This window comes from Miscanthus floridulus, chromosome 5 (assembly GCF_019320115.1).
Source record: "Miscanthus floridulus cultivar M001 chromosome 5, ASM1932011v1, whole genome shotgun sequence".
NCBI classification, from domain to species: domain Eukaryota; kingdom Viridiplantae; phylum Streptophyta; class Magnoliopsida; order Poales; family Poaceae; genus Miscanthus; species Miscanthus floridulus.
Window position 1 is genome coordinate 89,471,117 of NC_089584.1, and position 19,955 is coordinate 89,491,071.

A 19,955-nucleotide genomic window follows, 5' to 3' on the forward strand; every position below is an offset into this window, starting at 1 on the left:
AACGCCCGAGGACCATCAGTCCCACCATGAGATTCGCATGCTACTCGAGCATGCAGCGGCGCAGCAGGCAGAAAGTTTGTTGTCTCAACGATGTGAGCTCGACGTCAGCCATTGTACGCTCTTTGAGCGGCCCAGTGGGGATGCGTCAGTCCACCAAGCACCATAGGGCGGTAGGCAGCACCCTTGACGCAACCACGATGCGTGCAACACCTCGACGCCCACAGACATACCTACGGCGACCTGAGAGAAGGAGCCCACCGTGGCTATCATCCTCATCGCAACTGATGCTACGATAGCAGCGAGGATCGAAGCCCAAGCCCCGGCCTACTGGGCCCTCAAGCCTTTGGCCATCACATCCTCAATGCTGCTTTCCCACCAAGGTACCGACCACCGAACAATATCCCAAATTACTCTGGGGAGACAAACCTTGGATTATGGCTCAAAGACTATCGACTTGCCTACCAAGCCGGTGGTGTGGATAATGAAGACTTCATTATCTGCAACCTTCCACTATTCTTAGCCAATTTGGCATGAGTGTGGTTGGAACACCTGTCGTCCAACGCAATCTAGAGTTGGGTGGACCTAAAGGAGATCTTTGTGGGAAACTTCTAGGGCACATACAAGCGCCCTAGGAACCCATGGGACCTCAAAAACTGCCATAAGAAGGTCGGTGAGACCCTTTGCGGGTGCATCTAGCGCTTCCCCCCATCAGTGCAACGAGCTACCTAACGTCACCAACACCGACGTCATAGGAGCTTTCCTGTCTAGGACTACCTACGAGTCTCTGGTTCATAAGCTAGGACGCAAGGGCCCATCTCGACAGAATATCATTAGCAATCCTCCGAGGGGTGTCCCATGAAGGTAGATTGATCAGTAGGGAAACGTGTGACCAAGAACAAGAAGGCAACAGAGACACACGAGTTAGACAGGTTTAGGCCATCAGTATGACATAATACCCTACTCCTGTGGTCTGTTGGTTTGTATTAGCTATTTTATGATATTGCATGTATGCAGATGTATGTATCTTGATGTGGTTTTGGTAATTGAGTGACAACCTAGGTGGACTAATTGAGTTTATGTGAGATACACATGTGATTAGTCCACAAGTACATGTGTGTGAGCAACATATGCCATGAAGGTGAAAATGGCTTGGAGATGTTGCAAAGCTCACACATGTGATGATGAAGGAGCTCATTGCACATGAGACATGACATTGAGTCATGTGATCAAGGTGGAGAAGATCAAGACAAGACTTGGCTTGATGGACCGGTTGCAAGCATGAAGGGCAAGTCAGAGGCTTTGGAGCGATGGACCGCGTGGCGGTGAAGCTTGAGCAAGACTTGGCGCCGATGGATGAAGCCAACGGTGAAAAGCAAGTGAAGTCAAGATCGATGAACCAATATGATCATGTGATGATATGAAGTGGATCATATCATTGTTGATCATGTTGGTGCATGTGTTGCATTGACATTGGAGGAGATGGAATGGAATGCGCAAGGCAAAGGTATAACCTAGGGCATTTCATTTCATCAGTCATATGTGTGTAGAGAAGTTGATGACTGGGTTTAGGATAGATGGCCGTACTATCAAGAGGGGCAAACTTGTTTGCCTATCGTTCATCTAAGTGCCACTCGAGTGATCTAACTCTGCATCGTTGCTAAGATTGAGTGGTGTGGCAAGTTGAGTGGCTAATCATTTGGAAAAGGTTTGTGAAAATGCTAACACACATTCACATGGTGGTGTACAGTTGGTGGTGTTGGCACATTTACAAAGGAGATGAAGTTGGAGTTGATGTGGATCAACTCGGTGAAGGAACAGAGGCAAGGGTTCGAACTCCACTGGCAGTGTCCACCCATAGAGTGCAGACAGTCCGACGGTGCCACTGGTGCCCTATACAGAAAAGACAGAGTCTCCTAGAGTAGACCAGATGCTGGTCTCATGGTGACCGGACACTGGGGTCCTGCGTCCGGTTAGTGACTGCAGAGAGCGTGTAGGCGTCGGTCTTTGACCAGACGCTAGCGCTGTAAGTGACTAGATGCTGATAGGGTGTGTCTGGTTAGGCTGATGTATGGTGACGTAGGTGACATAGAAAAGTTGGAGATGGACCAGACGCTGACGCTGTGTCTGATCGTGACCGACCGGACGCGTTCGGTCACGACTGGTACGTTACTAGAAACGACCGGACGCTGGGGTTGCTGCATCTAGTCATCACTTGACCATTGAGATCAGGTGACTAAGGTTGAACAAAGGCGACACGTGGCGAGCATCCGTTGACCGGATGCTGAGGTCCTACGTCTGGTCGATTTGACCGACGCGTCCGGTCAACCTGAAAAATGCCTAGTGAAGGGGTAACGGCTATTTTAGCCTGTGGGGCTATAAATAGAAGGGGTCTCAGCCTTGGGCTTGTAGTGGAGCATACTAGAGCCTTGGTGGCTTGTGTAGTAGTGCTTGGGAGCCCTCCATCTCACATATGCTTGATAGTGATCATCCGATTGTGTGAGAGAGCGATTCTAGTACGATTGCATCGTGAGGTTGCATCGAGTGGCACAAGGTGATCGAGTTGCAAGCCGGTGGTGCTTGTTACTTTTGGAGGTTGTCACCTCCTAGATGGCTTGGTGGTGGTCTCCATTGAAGCCCGCAAGAAGCTTGTGCGGTGCTCCAGAGAAGAGCTTTGTGAGGGGCATTGTGCTCGCCCCGCGGGAGCCACAAAGAGCAACTTTAGTAAAGCGTGTCATTGAGCTACCCTCACTTTTGGGGTAGGTTCTTGTGGTACCCGACATGCAGGCTTGGCGGGTGATGCCAGTTAGCCGCCGAACCACCAAGTGAGCGGTCGACACAATAGGGACTAGCGTGTTGGCAAGCACGTGAACCTCGGGAGAAAAATCACCGTGTCAACCTTGTTCTTCCCATTGGTTTGCATCCTCATTACACAAGCTTATAATTACTTTCATATACACTGTGCTTGTGTAGTTGCTCTTGTATTTAGTTAAGCTTGTGTAGCTCACTAGTTACCTTCTTGCTTGTGTAGCATAGAAGTGGCTCCCTTGCGTGGCTAATTTAGTTTGTGTAACCTTGTTAGTCACATTGCTTAGTTTGTGTAGCTAAGTATTTGCGCTATCTAATTTGGCATTGGTTGCCTTGTTATTGAGTATTGCTAGTGAGCTTAGGTGGCTTTGTGTTTTTGCTTACTAGCATATGTAGGAGCTCCCTTTTTGCTTAAAGTACTAGTGGCATAGGTTTGTGTGACCTTGCTTCTAGAATTGGTTAGGTGAGCTCTAGCTAGCCTGGCACCTTTGTTGCTTAATTAGTATCTTTGGAAGATGCTAGAGAACATAAATAGAGGGGTGTAGTCTTGGCTAGACCGATAGTTTTAATTCCACACTTATTTCGGTTAGCCGACGTGATTAATTTTAGAAAGGACTATTCCGCACTTATTCCGCACTTATTTCCGAGCACTGAGGAGTCCCTGGCGTCTCTAGCGATGTCCGAGCACCGAGGAGTCCCCGGCATCGCTAGCGATGTCCATAAGGTGAAGTGTGCCCACTTAGTCCTCGAGCATGAAGAAACCGAGCGTCGAGGAGTAACCAGTGTAGCTGGCAATGAAGCACAAACAACGAACAGTCTGGTCAACTGGTTGGTGGTGAAGTGAGCATTGAGTAGAAGCGATCGGCGAACAATCCGATCAACTAATCGGCGACAAAGTCCTTGAACCTAGCGGTTCGACCAGTTGATCAGTGGAGAAGTTTGAAGGCCAGGTGGTGCGACCACCTAGAGGATGATCCTGCAATATAAATATGTAGAACGGGTAGTACATGATGTAAAAATATATGAACTCTAGAGAAAAATTAGCAATGGCGATGAAATAGCGTAAGTAGCTCGGCGATCAGTTGGTGTGATGATGTATTTTATATAAACCGCCTAAACAGTTAGTGTGTAACTGAGTCTCTAGCCCTAAGTAGCCTATTAACCATAACATCGAGCGTGGAGCCCGTGCACGTGTAGGAGAAACAGGCGTCGCTAAGGAGCCGCTGTCGACCACCCATAACGCAGAGCGCAGAGCACGGAGCCCGTAGCACGTGTAGGGAGGAGCTAGAGACAGGGCCGTCTCTAGAGGTGTCCGAGCATCAACATGACTGTTTGGGGGTTCAAAAAATCGTTTGGAGAGCAAACATGGAGAAAACATCTCAGGAAAACATTATGGCGATATACGGAGACTGGAGAATATTTAGAAGAATATTAAAGCATGACTTAGCTTTAAATAGAATGTCTAGTCGGTGGCGTATGTCATTATCTGGTCAGCGAGAGGATGGACATCTCCAACCTAGTCGGTGAATTTGCCTCCTAGGGCATCTTGGTAGGTGGCGGTGACGTTGGTGAACCCGAAGAGTAGGGCGGTAACCCCTAGGGTTTCTCGAGCAGCCTCCGATAGATCTGGATCGGAGGGTGGTCAATGCTGAACCAGAGTGTCTAGAGTCGATTTGGCAATGGAGAGGCAATCGGTGAGCTTCAGACCAACCTGATCGATGTATGCGATTAGATCATCATTGTTGATCTGCCTCTTCTGGTAGTGAGAAAGCGGGCGGCGAGTCATCGATGAAGGTGACCTCGGAGGTGGTTCTGATATCAGATCTATAGTCACAGGTGTTGAGGTGATTGGCGCAGCATTGATCTGCATCGGCTCGATGAGGTCTCTAACTCCATTAGCATTGATGACCCATGAGATGGATTCGACTGTGAAGATCTGGCCAGGCCATGGGAGGGACAAAGAGTCTATAGAAAAAGCCATCTTGTTCAACAAGAAAATAGCATGCACTCCCCTACCTAGCACGCCAACTATCGACAAAATATCATCGGCAGTCCTCTGAGGGGTATCCTATGAAGGTAGATTGATCGACAGGGAAACATATGACCAGGAACAAGAAGGCAACATGGACACATGAGTTAGACAGGTTCAGGCCATCAGTATGACGTAATACACTACTCCTATGGTCTGTTGGTTTGTATTAGCTATCGTATGATATTGCATGTATGCAGATGTATGTATCTTGATGTATCTTGTCTGCTAGGGGACCCATGCCTCTCCTTATATACTCTAAAGGGGTAGGGTTACAAGGAAAGTATCCTATTTGGTACTATACTATCTTGTGGTGCACGCCGAGCAGCGCCGTGCATGCCTTGATCTTATGGGCTGGGCCACCTCTGATGGTGCGGCCCATGTCCTGTCTTGTGGATACCGGGGGCCATACCCCCATAGCCCATGAACCACCAAGGAACTCCTAGACATCACCACCAGCCACACCTCTGGAGAAGAAGCAGTCAGAGCGATCTTTGATCATCTCGATGGCAAGGCAAGGCAGGACGAAGGCGCCGATGAAGGCGCCTTCAATCGTTCTGCCAAAAAGAAGAACAAGAAGCAATGGCGCGAGGACTCGCTCATAGCCGCTACTAACCACAAGGGTGGTCGAAAGCCCATGGAGGGCACTCCGAACCACTTTGAAAAACTACTCAAGGGGCCATGCCCGAACCATGCTTTCCCGGTGAAGCATCTATACAAGGACTACAGCCTCATGCGGTGGTTCTTGTCCAGAGGTTCCAACAAAGGGGAGCATGGAAAGGACCCTGCCCCCACCACAGATGACGCCAAGGAGAATGATGATAGCTTTCCAACACTGAACGATTGCCTCATGATTTTCAGAGGATTGACTGCCTATGACTCCAAACACCGTTAGAAGGTCGCACGCCGTGTGGTCTATATGGCCAAACCAGCCACACCTACCTTTGTCCAATGGTCAGAGGCTGCCATAACCTTTGATTGGGCAGACCACCTAGAGAGCATCCTACATCTAGGGAGATATCCGCTCGTGGTCAACCCAATCGTCAGTCCGAAGCGGCTCACTAAAGTACCGAGGGATGAAGGCAGTGGCCTCAACATCATGTATGCCAAGACGCTCGATGAAATGAGCATCGACCGAACACGCCTCTGCCCAACCTGAGCACCTTTCCATGACATCGTGCCTAGAAAGTAGGCCATGCCACTTGGGTAGATCGATCTACTTGTTACCTTTGGGGATCCGTTCAATTATAGGACGGAAACCCTCACCTTTGAGGTGGTTGGGTTCCTCAGAACCTTCCATGCCATCCTAGGACGTCCATGCCATGTGAAGTTTATGGCCATCCCTAACTACACATACCTCAAGCTAAAAATACTAGGCCCCATGGGGTCATCACCATTGGTAGCTCCTTCCAGCGCACCTATGAGTGTGAGGTCGAGTGCTAGGGTCATGCCATAGCAATCGTCGCCTCCGGAGAACTCGCCGCCATCAAGAGGGAGGTCACTGAAGAAGCGCCTGACACCAAGAAGTACACTAGGTCCTTCAAGCCAGTAGAGAGCTCTAAGGAAGTCCTCATAGATCTCGATAGCTCCAAGGGCAAAATGGTGCGCATTGGTACCATGCTTTCCTCCGAATAGGAAAGCGCCCTCATCAACTTCCTCCGCGGCAACAAAGACATCTTTGCATAGAAACCCTCGAATATGCCTGACATTCCAAGGAAAGTCATCGAGCATACATTGAAGATCCACGTAGGCTCCAAGCCGATGAAGCAATGCCTTCATCGCTTCGACAGGGAGAAACGCAGGACCATCGGCGAAGAGATAGCAAAACTTTCGATAGCTAGGTTCATCAAGAAAGTATACCACCCAGAGTGGTTAGCCAATCCTGTTCTTGTATGAAAGAAGAGTGGGAAATGGAGGATGTATGTTGACTATACGGGTCTCAACAAGGCATGCCTAAAGGATCCATTTCCTTTGCCGCACATAGACCAAATAGTTGACTCTACCTCGGGGTGCAAAACCCTCTGCTTTCTTGATGCGTACTCCAGGTACCATCAAATTATGATGAAAGAGTTTGACCAGCTCATGACGTCTTTCATCACCCCCTTTGGATTATTCTGCTATGTCTCAATGCCGTTCGGTCTGAAGAACACTGGGGCTATATACCAACGTTGTATGCTCAAGTGTTTTAGGGGCCTCATCGGGTGGACTGTTGAGGCCTACATTGATGACATCATGGTCATGTCCAAATGGGCTGACCACCTCATTGCTGATCTTGAGTAGACCTTTGCAAAACTCCAAGCCAATGACATCAAACTCAATCCCAAGAAGTGTGTTTTCGGGGTCCTGAGGGGTATGCTGCTCGGCTTCATCGTCTCCAAGCGTGGCATCGAAGCCAACCCAGAGAAAATCTCAGCCATCACAAGGATGGGCCCAATTCAGAACATAAAGGGGGTTCAGTGAGTCACAAGGTGCCTCTCCGCACTCAGCCGATTCATCTTGCGCCTCGACGAACGAGGTCTCCCCCTTTATTGACTCTTGAAGAAAGCCGACCGCTTTGAATGGACATCCGAGGCCCAGGAGGCACTTGACATGGTCAAACTGCTTCTAACAAGGGCCTCAATCTTGGTTCCTCCAACCAATAGAGAATCCCTTCTGCTATATATAGCGGCCACCATGCAAGTGGTTAGCGCCGCTCTGATAGTGGAGCGGGAAGAAGAGGGGCATGCCCTCAAGGTGCAGCGCCCTATGTACTTTATCAGCGAGGTACTATCCGACTCTAAGACCCACTACTCCCAAATCTAGAAGCTCCTATATGCCTTCCTCATCACCAAAAGGAAGCTACACCACTACTTCAAGTCACACCCGGTGACGGTCGTGACGTCGTTTCCCATCGGCGAGGTCATACAAAGCCAAGATGCCATGGGAAGAACCACAAAATGGGCACTCAAGCTAATGGACCAAGGCACTTCGTATGCCCCTCGGACGGCCATCAAGTCTTAGGTATTAGCTGATTTCATCGTGGAGTGGACCGAGGTCCAAATGCCATCGGCGATCGTCGATCAAGAGTACTGGGCGATGTACTTCGATGGATCGCTGATGAAGAAGGGCGCTGGCATAGGGCTAGTCTTTGTGTTGCCCCTTGGGGTATGTATGAGGTACATGGTTCATCTCCATTCCCCTCATCCAATAATGTGGCTAAGTATGAAGCACTCGTCAATGGCCTACGCATCGCCATCGAGTTGGGCGTCCGATGTCTTGATGTTTGGGGAGACTCCTAGCTAGTCGTCGATCAAGTCATGAATGAGTCAAGCTATCATGATGCCAAGATGGCTACATACTACCAAGAAGTCCGACGGTTGGAGGACAAATTCAACGGCCTCAAGCTCAATCACATCCTGAGGCGCCTCAATGAGGCAGCTGACGCACTTGCGAAGGTGCATCTAGCCAAGAGCCGATGCCAATGGGTGTTTTTGCCAATGACCAACACAAGCCATAAGTTTGCTACGAGGGGTTAGAATAGACCAATGATGGTCCCCTTGATTTAACCTTGGGGGCTTGCCAACCATCGGCTTTGTCTAGCCCCAAAGTCATGGAGCTCGAAGAAGGCCCAACGATAGAGCTCGAACCTTTGGTCGACTGGAGGGTACTCTACCTTGACTACCTCCTCCATGACATGCTGCCGATGGATAAGACGGAAGGTTGATGGCTCGCACGTTGCGCCAAGTCCTTTGTTCTTGTGGAGGGTGAACTCTACAAGCGGAGCCACACCAGGATCCTACAGCGTTGCATCCCCATCAAATAGGTGAAGCGTTTGCTGAGCGATATCCACGGTGGGGTCTACGGTCACCACACCATGCCTAGAACCTTGGTTGGAAATGTATTCTGATAGGGCTTCTACTGGGCCATTGCAGTAGCTGACGCCAAGTAGATCGTGCACACCTACAAAGGGTGTCAGTACTACGCTCAACAAACTCACCTTTTGGCCTAGGCACTCCAAATGATCCCCATCATGTGGCCCTTCGCAATCTAGGGGCTCGATCTAGATGGACCTCTCAAGAAAGCGCCTGGAGGATACACCCACTTGCTTGTCACCATAGACAAGTTTACAAAATGGATAGAAGCTCGGTCGATCTCTGCAATCAAGTCCGAGCAAGCCGTACTATTCTTCCTCGACATCATCCATCGCTTTGGAGTCCCGAACTCCATCATCACGGACAATGGTATGCAGTTCACTAGCAAGAAGTTCCTTCAATTCTACGATGAATACCTCATCCAGGTCAATTGGGCCACCATCACGCACCCCCAAACAAACAGGCAGGTCAAGCGCGCAAATGACATGGTTCTACAGGGCCTTAAGCCCAGGATCTTCAACCGGTTGAACAAGTTTAGTGCACGGTGGGTCGCCGAGCTCCCCACAGTGCTCTAGAGCCTAAGGACAACCCCCAGTCGAGCCACTGGCTATATGCCTTTCTTCATAGTCTACGGTTCTGAGGCCATCCTCCCAACCGACCTCAACTATGGAGCGCTAAGGATCAGAGCATACGACAAATAGGGAGCCGAGGCATCCCATGAAGATGCCATGGACCAGCTAGACGAAGCTCGCGACGTCGCCCTCCTCCACTCGGCCAAGTATCAACAGGCATTGTGGCGGTGCCACAACCGATGGGTGCAGGACCGAGCCTTCAATGTTGGGGACCTGGTTCTCTACCTCGTGCAGAGCAACAAGGACCACCACAAGCTCTTCCCGCTCTGGGAGGGGCCATACGTCATCACGGAAGTACTCTGGCCAGACGCCTACAAGCTAAAAACCATCGATGGTAAGGTCTTCACCAATGCTTGGAACATTGAGCAGCTACGTCATTTTTACCCCTAAATAAATGCATACTTTCTCTTATCAGTTTTGTCATTAAAATCCCTGATCTTTTGTGACATCCGACCCCTGCAAGTGCAAGGGGTTGGGCCTCACTCAGGGGCTAATATGAGTATACTTATCCTATGAACATTCTTTGTGCCTGCCCTTCTTTCTCACGGTAAATCCTAAGAGCTAGAAGTTTGAGAACAAGCTATGAGTAAAACTGGGCGGATTGCGAGGCACCTACGGCCCAATGGCTATGGTCTCTTTGCTCTCTAGCATGATTAGAATTAGCTTGCCCACACTCCTAGCTTTTGTGACCTTAACCACGAAAAGGGTCAGGATGCGCTAAACCTTTTTTACACAAAAGGGGAGAAGAAATAAGAAATTGTTTGCTATAATGGAATTTGAAAGCTTGTCCATTTGTTATAAGTTTTGCCACCTAGCTTCCCTGCTTAACTAAATTCTTGCATGGGATGTCCACATCCTTTGTATCTGTAGGGAATTTTTGTTTCAGCAGGTAGCCCGAATCGACCAAACGGCACGACCATTGCTAGGAAATAGATGGGACAAACTTCCCGTTACAAAGTGATTTCATCATGAAAAGGGACTGATGTATTCATGAATACAAAAAACTATTCACATAGGGGCTCCTCCACAACTTAAATGGTTACATTTGCTGACCACTTCTAGTCTAAATACTATTGCGGCCGCCGCACCATGCTCTCCATCGGCAATGTCCTACCGCTCTGTGGGATCCCTGAGGGTGCCGTCGTCTACAACGTCGAGCACCATGTCATTGGCCATGGTGTCTTCGCTGGGGCATCCAGGGACTACGCCATCATGATCAGCCACAACCCTGATAATGGCACCTAGAGACAAGGCAACTCCTAGACAGGGACACTACCCGCCAAAGTATGGCCGCCATGGCTGGTGGATGTCTCTGATGTCTCATCAAACTTGATGAACTGGCCGACCTGAGTGGCTACAAGGGCACAACCCCCCATTGGTGTTGTCCTAGGCGTCTTCCCCACCAACAAGGCTCGCTCAGGGAAGATTCGCTGGAAGAAGCCTACATACAGCTCCATCTCGATGAAGGCCTCGCAGACGGTGACAAATCCAGCGATGTGCAACAGCCTCTAGTGCGCCTCCTCCTTTGGTGGAAGCAGCCCCTTCTTGGTGAAGGTGGCCAGCACCATCTCATCTATGTCGGATGACCTCTAGCTCGACATCACGCTCTGGATCCTTGAACGGATCTATGAGTTCTCCTCTCCCTCGCATTACCCTCTCTCACTTAGGAACCACCATGATGCACGAACACACTCGACAAGAAGGAAGAAGGAGAGGTAGCAGCTCAAGAATAGGTGGAGGAATGGGACGAGAACCCTGTCCCTTCCCCTATTTAAGAAGGAGACGCAATAGTTGGAGAAAGGCGAAGGGTTGGGGCAAAAAATCCTCTCCCTTCCCCTATTCAAAGCGAATGGGAATTCGATGGGACGCATCTTGACCGATGGGACGCACCCTTCTCGATGAGATGGCGCCTGGTCAAACAGGACATGGCCTATGCATGGCCCACCACTACCGCACGCCGGGCGCGAGAAACAAGGCGCAGCCGCATGCATGCAACTCTCCGTCTTCCTAGGTAGGACCTAGAAGGGCCCAATGATGGAGCCTCCATCAATGGGAGACCAACGTGCCTCCTGAGTCAATCGGACGGCCTAGGCAAATGCCGAGTAATGGATGGCCGCCAAAAGATAAGCACCCTTATTTACTTACTTTACATATCAATTTCACTACCGAGCCTTTGACCCCAGCAATGGTAGGGGCGCGGACATCGCTTGAGGGCTGCTGAGAGTGTCTACTCATTTAGACATTCTCTTTGACTGACCTCTCCTTATATTTAAAAACCAAAGGCATGGTGTGCAGGTATAAACTTTGAGTAAAACTGGTCGAACCGCTAGATCCTACTCCCCAGCGGCTACGACATTTTTGTTCACTAGCGTGATCAAATTCTTTGTCCCCGTACCCCAAGCTTTAGCATCTGCTTTCTCGAGAAGGGGGGTCTACTTGTGGAATCTCCTTCAAGGAGAAGCTGTCAGGTCACCCAAGTTGATCGAACAGCTCGGATTGCTGCCGAGAGAGAGAGAAATGAAAAATTGTCGTGCTCATGCAGGTTATGCCGGCCCCATCGCAAACGTCGGACCCAAACCCCGCACGGACCTATCCGATAAGAGATCCCCGTCACTCATGACACCAAGGTAACATCACCGACCCTTGCTTTCATTTCCATTATATCATACATTCATCCCATATATCCAAGCGTTGCATATGCAATTGCTGCATCTCAACGCTTCGCGTCACATCACAAAGCGGTAGTCGCCTCATTCGATATGAGCGGCAATTGATCAAGGTTCAAAGGCCAGCCCACGAAGGGCTTGTGGCAACCTCATGTCAAATAGAGCCAGGGGAGAAAAACTGAGATGAGCCCCAGCGGCCTTTCCTGACCCCACTTAGAAGCAAACAACGACATCTCGACCTTTCTCGTTCGATTCTAACCTCGAGACAAACCCATAGAATCTCCATTGAGGAGAGGCCAACTGGCCACCCGAGCCTATCGAATGGCTCAGGCATCTACTAGGAGGTGGGTTAAGAAGTAGTGGAATGCCATATGAGGGCTCTGCTGACCCCATCAGCGGCGATGGACCCAAATTCCACTCGAATGTGCCCGTTAGCGAGATCATTGAGCGCAACACTCGAGCCATCGAGGTAAGTGTTGTTAGCTCAGCCCCTCTATTTACAGAAACCAAGGACAGGGTGACACGCGAAACACGGCTGACCCCAATCAGACCCCAAGGGGCTCGGGGGCTCGAGCCACCAGATCCTAGATCAAGAGACCGAGGTTCAAAGGCTGGCCCATGAAGGACCCGAGGCCACCTCACGTCGAACAAGTGCTAGGGGAGAAAATGCAGATGAGCCTCAACGGCCTTCTCCCAACCCACATAGAGGTGGATTGGGTCATCTCAACCTTCCCGTTTGATCTAGCCTCTAGCTGAGCCCATAGAATCCCCATTGAGGGGGAATCTATTGGAAGGCGGGTTAAGGAGCAATGGAATGCCACCTGAGGGCTTTGTCGACCCTGTCATGAGTGACGGGACCAGATTCTATTCGAACATCCCCATTAGCGAGCTCATCAAGCGCGTCACTCGAGCCATCAAGGCAAGTGACGTCGCCTCAACCCCTCAGGTTGCAAAAACTATGGATGGGGCAACAGTCACAAAAACAAGCCAACCCTTGACTGAATCCCCACCACTCGCGGGGGCTCAAGGAAAGTTGGACTTACAAAGAGACCAAGCGCACGGTCGTAGAACGATTGCTAAAATCCTAAGGAAGGGGTATGTGCGAGTACGAAAGTAGTTTCACTATCCCCTCTTCGGTCTTCGGTAACATTCGACCACAATAGCCGCAAGGGGTCAGATCTCACTCTAGGGCTAATAAAAGTATAAATACCTCTTTTTTTAAAAAAATAGTTGCTACATCAGACCCATTTCTCATGTTAAAGTTAGTGGCAAGGTTTGTGGGAACAAATAACCGAGCGTGCCTGGTCAGACTGCAAAAAACCCACGCCCGGACGGCTATGGTAACTTTGCTCACCAGCGTAATTGAAGTTTCCCTCTTATCCACCTCAGGCCCTATAGTCTTAACGAATGGAAGGGTCAGATTGCATGAGCCCCTTTTTTCAAAAACAAAAAAGGGAAGAAAACAAGTTCAATGAAACTACGAATTTGTTTAACGAAACAAAATTATGAATCTATTCTTGAGATACAAAAGTGCCGACACTTGTCCATAGATTAAAAACAGTGTCCATCAGACCTATTTGACTAACGCCGCAAGAGGAGTCACCATGTCTTCAACTTTCCTCACCAGGGTTGCCGCAAGAGGAGTCACCGCTGCTTCTATCTCATCCAGCTCATAGGCTTCGTAGCTAGGTGTGAAACTGAGGCTCATCGCCTCCAACTCAATGCTTTCATCATAATGCAAGCGGGCGATGGAAAAGGCTTGGGTGATCCCCATACAAAGTGCCTCCTTCTCCAGCTGACGCACCCATGCCATAATATCTACGGCACGGGCCGTAAGCGAGCGGGTCCCCTCTGCCTGCACCACCTGTAGGTCATCGCAGATTATGCCAAGGGCAACCTTCAAGACATCGAGCTCGTTGCTCTCCACCTAAAGAAGACTCCTCGCCTTAGTGAGATCCATGGCCAGTTCAGCAGCAGTGCCCTCAGCCTCCAGCTTCTGGGCTTTCATGGTTCCAAGCTCAGCCTAGAGGGAGCTGATCCTCTATTGCGCCTCATTGCACTCTCGGATGGCCTGGTCGTGCTCCCCATGGGCTGCGCCATGCTCCGAGCGAAGCCTCTCTGCAGTATGGCATAGCTCATCTCTCTCCTAGCGTAGCTAGGTGACCACCTCGGCATCTAGCTTTGCCCTCTGCTCTAGGGCCATGGACCTCTCCTCGGCTCCCAGCCTGAGATCCCGCTCCTTCTCGGCCTTGGCTAGGAGGTCGATGATTCGCTGGCAGGTCTTGGCATCTCATTGGAGCAGCTCATCCCACTCCTTTCGCACTCTGGCGGCCTCCTCCTCATCCTATCGTGCCCTCGCCAAGAGCTTCTCAAATGCTTTCTCGGTTTCCTCCTCCTACTGACAGGCCTCGGCCTCCCATAGCTGGAGACTGGCTGCCTCCATGACCAAGGGAGTTAGCTTGGCCACTCTCCATCAGAGCTAGGTGGTCATGTCTCTATGCAGTCGTGCCTCATCAACAAGGCATTCCTAGTCCTCCTTATGTTTGTGAAGGAACTGAGATTTCTCCTAGCTGTGAGCAATAAGAGACTAAAAAAAGATGGTGGTCAGAACACAAAAATAGAGGAAGAAAGAGGAGGGCGAGAGTCAAGACTAAGTAAATACCTGTCTAGTGGGAATGATGACATCTTGCAGGGCACCCCTGGCCTAGTTCAGAGCATCCAACCCGGCCATGATCCCCTCGTTGAGCCTCTCCCGCTCCATGCCCTCAGTGGAATCATCGAGGGTGAAGAGTTCTGACGATGAGTCCCACGGACTCGTCCACCAGAGCAGGGGCTCATCCTGCATGGGCGGGTGGTGGCCCTCCGATGTCAGGACTAGGGACAACTCCCTGCCGGTCTCCTCGGCAACCACCGTGGTGTCTGGGGGTCCCTCGGCCATGACCCCCTCTGTCCTGCCCACAACAGGCGTCGTCTCTGGGGCCGCCGGTAGCATGGGACACGTCGCTGCCTCAGGCACTACCATAGTAGCTTCTGGCTATGACCCATCCATCATAGCCACCATAGCCTCCACCTCCATCAGAGGGACCTCGCCCGGCTGCGCCACGCCCATCGTGGTCGACACAACGAGTGTGCCCGGTAGCTCCGACCGCTCCGACGTCGGTAATGAAATTGCTTTCGTCGCCAATTGCTTGGCAACCTCAGAGGGCACTCCCTCTACCTCACCGATCGCTTGACCCACCGAGGGCACAAGCACCGCCATGGATGGCACCTCGACACCAGCTCCTCTCTCGCCCAAAACAAGAGCGATGTCAGGCGATGGCCCCCGCCTTGCCTAAATGGCGACGCTCTTCTTTAGCGCCAGCACTAAAGAAGTGCCTCGTATGAACCATCTCCTGATGCTGTAGAAGAAACAAAAGGTGTGAGTCATGATGACAATAGGAAAAACAGAGAAAAATAGAGAAAATAGAGAAGCTGATGACTTACGCTGGAGCTGTCGGGCAGTGGAGACGTTTGAGGGACGAACCCCTGGGCCTCTGCTCTGCCTCATTGGGGCAAGGCCATTTTGAGCCCACCCCTTGCTCCTAGGCAGAGGGACCCACCTCCCTTGTGTCTGAGGGCGCAGAAGCAGATCCACCCCGTCCACCGACACCTCAGGCATGGCGACAGATCCACCCGCCGCTGATATCTCTTGAGGTACACTGGTGGGGCCACCCCCCTGCACCGACACCTCAGGCACGGCGGTAGACCTACCCGCTCCTACTATCTCCTAGGGCAGGCCGATGGTTTGGCCCATCTCCACTGGCCCCGCAGATGTGCTTTCCCCTACGTGGAACGGGAAAGGCCCCTGCATAGACGAGTGGATACCTGTCAACGTATCCTCGTTCACCGGGTCATCCCACTCATTGTTCGTAGCTACCTCATTATCCACCTCAATGTCGTCGTCATCGTCATCACTATCGGTCTCCTCTCCTCGCTCCCGTGCCAGCAGCTTCTGCTGCTTCTTCTTCCTCTCGACCTCCTTCATCTTCCTCTGCCACTCGGCCATGGCGCGGTTGGCCACCATCACCAACGGGTCCTTCTGTATTGGAGCTGAGTGATCCATAAAGACGAGTCTCTTTGGCTGGTCTCGCTATCCCAATATCAACATCAAGGGGTCAAGAGTTCAATTAAAAAGGAGGCATGGGGAAAGGAACTTACGAAGTCAATGTACCTCGGTTCTGACCGCATTTGGGGATGCCCCGGCACCGGATACACAAAATCAAGAGCGGCACCGATGTCGTCCCGTGAAGGCTCTATTGCCTCCTTGATGCGCTGTGCCACTTTGGAGGGGGAGAGCACTCCCTCTACGAGCGCCATCCCATCAAGCGCCACCCCAGGCGCAACACAGGGGAAGCGCATGCCTCATCAACGGTGCCACTCTCCACATGTGGTAGGTGCTGATGATCCCCGACCCCTTCACACCCCTCTCCTTTAGGATGCGGATGGTGGCGAGATGGTTCTGGATTTTCTTCTTGTCTTTATCTAGGACCCCCACTTCCTCCATGATTCTAGGACCTCTTCGATGAGGCGTCCGATGAACGCTGGCAAGGGGGATGGCTACATCATCCTTGATGTAGAACCAATGTGAATTTCACCCCTTGTTGGAGGTCGACAGACGCATCAGCGGGTATTTGTTTACCCAGTTGTTGCAGAGCCAAATACCGGCACATCCCATCAGCACGCTCAGCTCTTGCCTCTTCTCCCGCTTCTTTAAGAGGGTGACAGAGAAGAAGTGCCACCATAGCTTGAAGTGGGGACTAATCCCTAGGAACCCCTCATGTAGGGTGACAAATGCCATAATGTGTTGGATCCTATTGGGAGTAAGGTGCTGTAGCTCTACATTGTAGTAATGCAGCAACCCCCGAAGGAACTTGTGGGCGGGGGTGGCGAATCTCCGCTCGTGGAGGTGAGCGAAGGACATAATGTAGCCTGTGGGCGGCGACGACACGTCCTCATTGCCGGGTAGCCGCCACTCCTCGGCTATGGTCCACGCGCAAAGAAGGCCGCAACGAATGAGGCCTTCTATGCGCTAGAGGGTGACATCAGATCTACACCATAGCTCCATTGAATGATTGGGGAGGGTGGATGCGAACTTTACGGCGGCTGAGATGCGGATGCAGAAGTCTTAGGCGATTGGTGGTGGAGATTATAGATGCAAAGGCAAGGAGGCAATGTACGAAATCCTGGGGGCGAGCCCTTTGGTTTTATAGGGGCGACAGATGCGAGGAAGGCAACCGTCTGCCTAGATCTGCGCACCTGCCATGATTCACCACCATGTCACCATGCGGGATATGCGCCCCCAGTCCCTATCGTTTCCCACCAAAGTCATGCCAGACGTTTCGCCTTCCCTAGCAGACTAGGACTCTTTACCAGCAAAAGGACATGAGTCAAAAAAGTGTTCTTCTAGCTCGCCTGGGCCCAGGAGTTCAAGGGCTAGCCCATCAACGGTTTCGATGACCGTCCCAAGGTAGCCTTACAATAAAGGATGGGCCCATGAGCAGCCAAAACCTAGGCACGCGAGTGCCACAAGTATCTCGACCCACGATTGAGCCTTAGCCAGGCTGACTCTTGCCGGATCCCCATGAACAGGATACCAGGACTCCAATCAAACTATTTAGTGATCAAAACATCAAATCTCACAGCCATACCCACAAAAGGTCCGAACTACCCCCAGGCGATACTATCCGAACCACCCGGGGCTCGGGGGCTACACCCGATGGGTGCGCTCACGCGCACCCTCTGGCGAATCGAAATATCCCCCAGGCGATTCTATCCGAATCACCCGAGGGCTCAGGGGCTACACCCGTTGGGTGCGCTCGCGGGCACCCTCTGGCAAGTCAAATCACCCTCGGGCGATTCTATCCGAATCACTTGGGGGCTCAAGGGCTACTGTCGGGGACCAAATACTGGGGTACCTAAAGAGGAGGAGCTAATAACCATCAAATGTTGATGCTTTCGAACAGACAAGAACATGATTGCACTTCTTGCCCAAATGACCGAAGGTTGGCTCTACCTCGCCCGACCTCTAAGGGATGGCTTCGCCTCGCCTGACCCCCGAGGGCTGGCTCCACCTCACCTAACCCTTGAGGGCTGGCTCCACCTCGCATCAACCCCTGAGGGTTGGACTCCGCCTCGCCCGACGACTGAGGGCTGGCTCCGCCTCGCCCAACATTCGGGGGTAGGCTCCGCCTTGCCCGATGTCCGAGGGCGATGTCCGGGGGCAGGCTCCACCTCGCCCGACGTCTGTGCACTGCTCCTTCATGACTACGTGCGCAGATAAGGTGGGGCACTTAGGCCAATCGCAATACCAAGGACCATACCCTGCACACCTATAGAAAAGTACCATCATGATATGACCAGATAGGTGTTTTAAGCCCTTCTAGACATGTCAGAGTCCAAACAGTGTTGTGGGCGCCGACATTTGTCCTACAGTGTTATGGGCGCCGGTATTTGCCCTCGGGCACGAGTCCTGACGGGAACATATGACAACCACTATGGTCTAGGAGGAAACTCATGTCATCTATAGTAACGAACATGGGGCCTCTACGCCATTTGCTCCCTATAGGGTCGTGGCTCACTACCCTGGTGCACCACGCCATCTGCTGGACTGGGATGGGACGTGACCACTTGCTGAATGAAGCCAGAGCACGGTCGTATCTGGATTAGCGAACGTGCTATTCCTGGCACCGTCTACCATGTCAGGCAGGCAGGCTCGAAGGAAAAAGAAGACTCAGCACCTTCGAAGGACCTTCTCCGCCTCTGGTTTTTCCTCTTTCTCTCATCTGTAACCCCTGCTCCCCCTTGATCTATAAAAGGGAGGGCAGGGCACCCCACTAAAGGGATGGATCAATTCTACACACCACACATCGTATAACACATAGCTGAGCAGCAACCAAGCTCTCGGCGCCCTTTCAACCTTTTCATCAGAAACTTGGGACATGTCCCTCTCTCGACCGTTTGTACCCCTACTACGAACCTTTCAGTGCTAATAACACAAGCAACAGCAAACTAGACGTAGGGACATTCTGCTCGAACCAGTATAAACCTTGTGTCTTTTAGCACACCATCTGGGCCTAACATGCAACAAATACAAATTTACTAGTTGGTGTTTACTCGAAACACCGACAGCAGCCATGGCGAGAAAGTTGCGATTGTAACTATAGTATATGTGGCTAGGTCGAGTAATAGGTATCGGGTATCGCTACAAAATCACAACAATTTATGCAAACGAACTGTTTGGTGCCATATAGATTTATTTTGTGAGGGAATAATATAGATTTTCTGATCTATTACATGGCAAAATTCTAAGTCTAAACTTGGTCCAAGTAATTGGTAAAGACATTTAAGGAGAAGGAAAATAAAAACTACTAGCGGTCACCGGAATTCTTTTGTCCTTACATAGGTAAAATTCAGCTAGATGTTATGTGTTGGTTTTATATAATTTTGAAGGAGATAGGTTGAAGTGAATGTGATGTAGGTTTTATAAATACATGACAAATTGGAGAACATATTATTATAGATTTTTATACCATAAAAATAATGATTAATTTTTTAAAGTTGACTTAGACAAACTATGTGCTACCTCCTATGCTTACTATCTCCATAATATGGAGCCAGAGCTAGCTGAAGCTCCACTAAAAAGGTCCTTATTTTTCTTTATGCTTGACGTAGTCTAAAATTTACAAGCCCAAGAAGCTTGGTTGGCTTCAAGACTGGAGAGAACTTGGGATTTTTGCCAACCTAACCTAGCCAAGTCTAATGTTCATAATTATTTGGTTTATCGGAAAAAGGAAGAAGTCTAGTTTTAACCATCGAACTATCACCAAAGTTTGATTTTGTTCATTAGACTCAAAACTCAGAAATCTTCGACCACCTAATAACTATCAAAACCGTTCACATTTACCATCTAATGGAGTCCAAGGTGGCTTTCTCT